General features: G+C 33.0%; 1 non-coding gene across 1 annotated transcript; it reads right to left on the reverse strand.

The window, feature by feature from the left end:
- Positions 1 to 1,601: 1,601 nt before the first annotated feature.
- On the reverse strand, positions 1,602 to 1,708 carry LOC139886718 (small nucleolar RNA R71). The gene has a single exon (XR_011772590.1). It is a non-coding gene; the product is annotated as a small nucleolar RNA R71 (small nucleolar RNA).
- Positions 1,709 to 7,032: the final 5,324 nt, after the last annotated feature.

A 7,032-nucleotide genomic window follows, 5' to 3' on the forward strand; every position in this document is an offset into this window, starting at 1 on the left:
TATGTAACTTATAATTAATAATTTTTATCATGTCGCTTTCATGTGAATAGTAATTTAATTAATTTCGTTTCATTTACTATTCATGAATAGTAATGAGTTAAAAAAGTTTTTTAAAAAAATAATAAAAAAAATTATTAATTTCGTGAAAAAAAAGATAAAAAATAAAAAAAAAAATTTAAAATCCTTAAAAAAGAAATATTAAAATCGTTAAAAAAATTTAAAAAAAAATTTAAAAAAAATCTAAAAATAAAATTTTTTTAAAAAAAATTTTAAAAAATATATATATATATATTTTTAAGATTTTGTCTATAAAATTAAAAAATATATATATTTATTTTAAGTTTTATTACCTTTAGATATTTAGACTCTAGTTACAACTTTTAGTATTAAGTTTAGTTTTGCCATAGTTATTTTTATATTTTTAGATTTTTAGGTTTTCCCGTAAAATCCCTTAAGTGCTTTTTCTTTAGACTAAGATTTAGGTGGCTTAAAATTTTGCGACGCCGTGTTAAAATTTTAGTATCATTTTAAGTAATTGCTGTTTTTCGTTTCGAATCCCTTTTAAGTTTCGACGCGCTACTTTCTTATTTTTATTTTTCGACCTTTTATTTTTTCGACGTTTTTCGACGCAATCTTTTTCTTTCTTATTTCTCGACGCTCTAGTTTTTAGGACATAGAATTTTCTATTTCTTCTCTAAAATTTCAAATGAAAAATTATTTTAAGCGATTAAATTGATAGACATCCAAATTTTCTGGTTCGTAGTAATAGTTGGATTTGTTAGTGGCTGAGTTGTGAGCTTCCGATTTAAAGGGTTCTGGCTCCCTGCTGCATCTATTGGCTATTCGAAACGTGGGCAAAAGCAGAAAAGTCTATTAATTTGATAACTTATATAATTTTTATCTTTTATAACTAATAGGATATTCAGTGAATGCACCGAGCAAAATGTTCACCACCTTTCATACGTTCACCACCTGTAACTCGATCAAGACATCTATCCAATATTGTCGCCGATGATTTTTCTTTAGAATTGTCATCTAGTCGACCAAGTACTCCAACTCAAATTTACGATAATCCATTTTTTGAACCCAATCTCACAACTGAGAATCCGGAGGATATTCAAGGACAATTCCAAGATCCTGAACCACTAATCATTCCTCCTGAACCACAAATAGTTAAATCAGAATCTTCTAGTGATTCGGATTCAAAAAATTCAATTATGGAAGTAACGGAACCTCAAAGTATGGAAGACCGAATGAGAGCCACACGCACGGGCCAAGGTCATGCCATTAATCAGCCAGATGTTAGAGCATCAGATTTTGAAATCAACGGACAAATCCTACACATGATCACCAATCAGTGCCAATTTGGTGGTACAATAAAAGAAGATCCAAACGAACATCTTCGAACTTTTAATAAGATTTGTAATCTATTTAAAATCCAAGAAGTTGAGGAAGAAACTATTTATCTTATGTTGTTCCCATGGACTTTAAAAGGAGAAGCCAAAGATTGGTTAGAATCGTTACCTGAAGGAATGATTGACTCATGGGATATTTTAGTTGAGAAATTTCTTCAAAGATTCTTTCCGGCATCTAAAGCCGTGAGACTTCAAGGAGAAATTTCCACGTTCGTGCAAAAGCCAAATGAAACGTTATATGAGGCATGGACAAGATTCGAAAGGATGTTGAGAGGATGTCCTCAACACGGTTTAGATACTTTTCAAATAGTGCAAATTTTCTATAAAGGCATCGACATCGCCACACGAAAAGACATCGACACAGCAGCTGGTGGTTCCATTATGAAGAAAACCACAACCGAAGCTCACAAGATCATTGATAACACAGCATCCCACTCTCATGAGTGGCATCAAGAAAAAGATATTTTTCATTCATCTAAAGCGGCTAGAGCCGATTCTAGCCATAACTTTGATTCTGTTTCCGCAAAAATAGATGCTTTCGAGAGACGAATGGAAAAGATGACTAAAGATATTCACGCAATACGAATCAGTTGTGAGCAATGCGGTGGACCACACTTAACGAAAGATTGTAATGTTGAGCAAACGATGGAACAACGAGAGAATGTTTCCTACATAAACTAAAGGCCGGGAAATAATTATCAAAATAATTATCAACCGCCAAGGCCAAACTTTAATCGAAATTAAAACATTCTTTACAATCCAAATGGACCCAATAATAACTCATATAATCAACAAGGTCCGAATAACCAACCAACTCAAAACAACACTTTCAATCAACAAAGACCTGGCTTGTATAAACCACTACAACAAACCGAAGAGAAAAAGTCAAATCTGGAAGAAGTGGTATTTAAGCTAGTTGAATCTCAAACACAATTTATTGAAACTCAAACCCAAACGAATGAGAGGTTTGATCAGTCATTTAGAACTCAACAAGCTTCCATTTTGAATCTAGAAAAACAAGTAGGTACTCTTGTTAGATTGATGAGTGAAAGGGAACAAGGAAAGCTACCGAGTAATAATGAAGTAAATCCTCGGAATGAAAATATTAACATGGTATCAACAAATTCTGAAAAACCAACACCAGAAGATGGGAAAGTTTTAGATGTGAGTAACAATGAAGAAGTTACAACACCACCACCACCACCCGAGTATGTAAAGCCAGTGGTGGCACCATACAAAACACCCATCCCGTTTCCAAGAAAAGGAGTTGAGTATGAGCAAGTGATAGGTAATAAAGTTTGTGATACCTTTGGAAAAAAGAAGAAGAAGAAGAATAAGAAAGTGCAAGAAACAAAAACCGTAGAAGTAAACCCGGTGAAGACAGTTCCACCAAAACCTCCACCTAGGATAGGTGATCCGGGTGAATTTATTGTTCCTTGTCTACTAAGTGACTGTGTCATGTATGATGCACTAGCAGATTTAGGCGCAAGTGTGAGTGTTATGCCTCTTTCATTATATAAGAGATTAGGAGTAGGTGAGTTAAGTCCAACGGATATGAGTGTTCGACTCCTTGATCAAACCATTAGGTACCCAGTTGGAATTGCTGACAACCTACCCATTCAAGTAGGTAATTTAACCTTTCTAGTCGAATTCATTGTCATTGACATAGAAAAGGACCCAAATATTCCTCTAATTTTAGGTCGACCATTCTTAGCGTCCACCGGGGTGTTATTTGATGTAAGAAAGGGTAGAATGACACTTAGTAATGATGAGAAATCAATCACCTCTATGATTCGAAAGTCTAAATCTCCACCAACCAAAACCGTTGAACCAGCAAAAACGATTGGTAAGATCCATGTTGTTTTACCAACTCCAATGGTAGTGCTCAACAATAATAAAACACCTAAGTGTGGGGAAAATGAAGTAACACCTAATGATGACCTGATAACAAAGAACCCCGTTGTTAATACGAAATTAAATGACTCCGTTATTAATAGTTCAATGAAGAAACTTATTAAACGGATTCGCGATGCTAGAACCAAGGGGAACTTTAAGTTATGTAACCGGTTAGTATCCAATCTGTCGCTTAAAGAAAAGGCGAAATTAGTTGAATTTGTGGATATTACACAAGAATCCGACCAATGGCTTAAAGCAAAAGTCACAGATATGCAAGTTGATTATGGTCCAAGAAAAATTAACGATGAAGTTAATCACAATTTTGACACCACGGCTACCTAAGTGTGGGGAGATTCAAAATGTTCTAAAAAGAAAATGTTGTCTAGAGTTAGTTGTTCTGTTCTCGTGTAGTTCCGAGAATGGAATCCGATTGGTCTTTTCCACTAGCAGACACTAAAGAACTAGTTTTCTCCCCCCATTCTGAATTTTTTTTTGTTTTGTAGGTTTTATATGAAATTAATATGCTTTTTAAATTTAAGTTTTGTGTGATTTTAAAACAAAAATTTACTTTATTTAATTAAGTTTAAAAAAATGATTTCTAAAATTCGTCGTGAGTTAAACACTAGGTCATTGAACCGAAATTGCTTTATCCAAGGACGGGGCGAAAAATTTTGTTTTCATTATTTTTAATATTATTGATCTAAAGTATACCAAAAAATATGTATATATGTTTATAGTTTATCTTATGTACAAAACAGGGTAAAACAACGCACTTTCAAAGACTGTCATTAAGTTCAGCAAAAGCTACTAATTTTGATGACAAGACGAAAAATATCAAATGTGAAATAACAACAATATGTTTGCAAACTCGGTAATTTTAATCATTTTTCTTCACTAATCACCCTCATGAATTTAAATTTTTACTGATTTCTTGCAAATGAGGGCATTGCAAGATCTCAAGTGTGGGGAAGGGTTATAAATTCTCTCGGGTTTACACTTGGTTTAATTGCCAAATTTTGTGAAAATTTGAAAAATTTTCAACTAAATGAATTCAAAATCATGTTTATACATATTTATGAACGATAAAACTAGGTGATACTACCGAAATTATTGTTACCTTGGAAAGGACATAAATTGAGAAACAACCCAAAACGCTTGAATTCATTTAAAATGGAATAGAGGGGAATAAAAAGGCAAAGAAATAAATAAATAAAAGCTGAGTGTGGGAAGAATTCACCAAGTTCTTTAAAACATATTTCACATATCTGTACAAGCTTATTGCAGGTACTTTTGTTTTGGACTAAACTAATCAGTTTTACCCAATTTACTGTAATATATTCGAAAGAAAGATGGATCTATACGATGAATCAATTCCATCATTAAAAGGAAGTAAAGTCTTCCGAAAAAGACACGCGCTTCTTGATTTAGGTCAAGAAGTTGTCGTCCAGACCAGCTGTAGGATGACGAAAAACCTAGAAAAGTCATCTCTAAAATCAGTAGGAAATCCACGGACCTCAGTATCAAACAGGGTCGCCATGTGGTCAGACTTATCCTAACCATGAGATGATCTGTCTCGTAAAATAGGGAGGGCGCCGTGCAAATTAGCTTGATAAGACTAATGAATCAGACCCCTAGTAAGGATAATCTCCTTAAAGATTAAAAATCAGCTTTTAAGCCTGATATTACTCAATCCTTGAGATTGACTTTAAAGATTGAGAATTACAAACTCATGGAATTCGATGATATCTAAACTCAAACTTAAACGAGAAAATATTTTGATCAAATTACAAACTGATTTGTTTTCTGAAAACCTATTTTCAATGCGTTCATTACCATTGAACGTAAAATCCTGAGAATTCATCAGAATTCATTAGGTCACCTGAACTAAATCGGGTGTCAACCGTAAGAACGGTGGTTGCATAGCATGGTCGAAGATAGGACCTTGTGCCAGACCAGAAAAATTATAGGATGATCTTTACTATTGCTCCTATAAAGGATAGTAATAGCATCCGACACATTTTAGACCATGAACAAATGCATGTCATTAGAAATTGCCTTAACAGTTTCTTGTTCATCGCTTTCTTTTACAACCGGATGTTAGTTTACCGAAAGGTAATATACGGGACAAGTAAACTGGACGTGTTGCTTTCCTAATACAAGGTTAGCAAGTGGGTGACACAAAACCGTAAAGTTTTGAGCTAAAATTTTAAAATCCGAAACCCACAAAACCCACAATAACATTTTGCAACACCGGTGAAGGGTTATTCCGGAAAACTTATCTAGGATAAAAACTAGATTGAATTTTCAAAAGATCAAATGTTTTCATAAAGATCCAATTTCTTAACGGATCTAAATTTTTATAGTCATGTGAGACTATAAACCACATCGTTACTATCATTGTTCATAACCGCCGTATTGAAATCACTGATGTACAAAGTGTGAAGAATAAAGAAGTGATTCAAGTATGTTTTTATTTCAAGACTATATTGCTTGAGGACAAGCAACGCTCAAGTGTGGGAATATTTGATAATGCTAAAAACGAACATATATTTCATAGCATTATCCTTCAAGAAAGACAAGCTTTTAGTTGCAATTGTTCTAATTTCAAGTAACTATCGTTTAAATAATAAAAGGTGAATACAAAAGACAGATTCGACGATTTGAAGATGCAAATGACCAAAAAGCTAAAAAGTACAAAGTACAATTCAAGTGGTTCAATTTATTGATGAGAAACGTCTCAAAATTACAAAAGTTCAAGCCGCAAAATGCAAAGTACAAGATATTAAATTATACGAAAAGGCGTTCGAAAATCCGGAACCGAGACATGAACCAACTTTCAACGCTCGACGCAACGGATCTGAAAGTACAAGTCCACTATGCACAAGAATATAATATAATATTTAAATAATTCATAATAAGAATAATAATAATTAATAAAAAGTTGTTAATTGAGCATAGTTAAGGGGTCATAAGTGAAAATTTCAAATCAACATTTGCCTATAAAACGAGACTACGGAGAATGAAGAAAGACACACCTTTTTCCAATCTTCTTTCTCTATATATGTAATTTATATATATTTATAATTATAATTTTAATTTAAGTTTAATAATAATTGAGTTATTGGAAGAAATATTTTACGGGTTTTAAAGTCGGAACTCTGTCCGTGTAACGCTACGCGATTATTCACCACTGTAACCTATGTTCTTCCTTTTTAAATTAATGTCTCATAACTAAGTTATTATTATGCTTATTTGAGCAGAAGTAATCATGATGTTGGACTAAATATTAAAGATTGGGTTATTGGATTTTGTACCATAATTAGGGTATGGACAAAAGACCGACACTTGTGGACATTGGACCATGGACCATTAATAGATGGGGGGTATTGTCTAATCGAATGACAACTCTTTGGAGTCTGTTGAACCTATCTTCAAATTAGTTAATCTAATAATTATTAAATGATTATGCATGTCCTATTTAGTGACGTTTATATGACATCTTTTACAATCATTTAATTAATCAATTGGGTTGGGTAATTTATTATTCATTCTGGTCGAGTGGGTAAATTAATAATCCTGGACTAATTAAAACAGGGGTGGATTACATACAAGGGTAATTGGTGTAATTATAAACAAAGTATTAAGACCTTGGATTACACACAGTCGATAACCTGGTGTAATTATTAACAAAGTATTAAGACCTTGTTACAGTTTGAATCCC

The sequence above is a fragment of the Rutidosis leptorrhynchoides genome, chromosome 1 (genome assembly GCF_046630445.1).
Source record: "Rutidosis leptorrhynchoides isolate AG116_Rl617_1_P2 chromosome 1, CSIRO_AGI_Rlap_v1, whole genome shotgun sequence".
Taxonomy (NCBI): domain Eukaryota; kingdom Viridiplantae; phylum Streptophyta; class Magnoliopsida; order Asterales; family Asteraceae; genus Rutidosis; species Rutidosis leptorrhynchoides.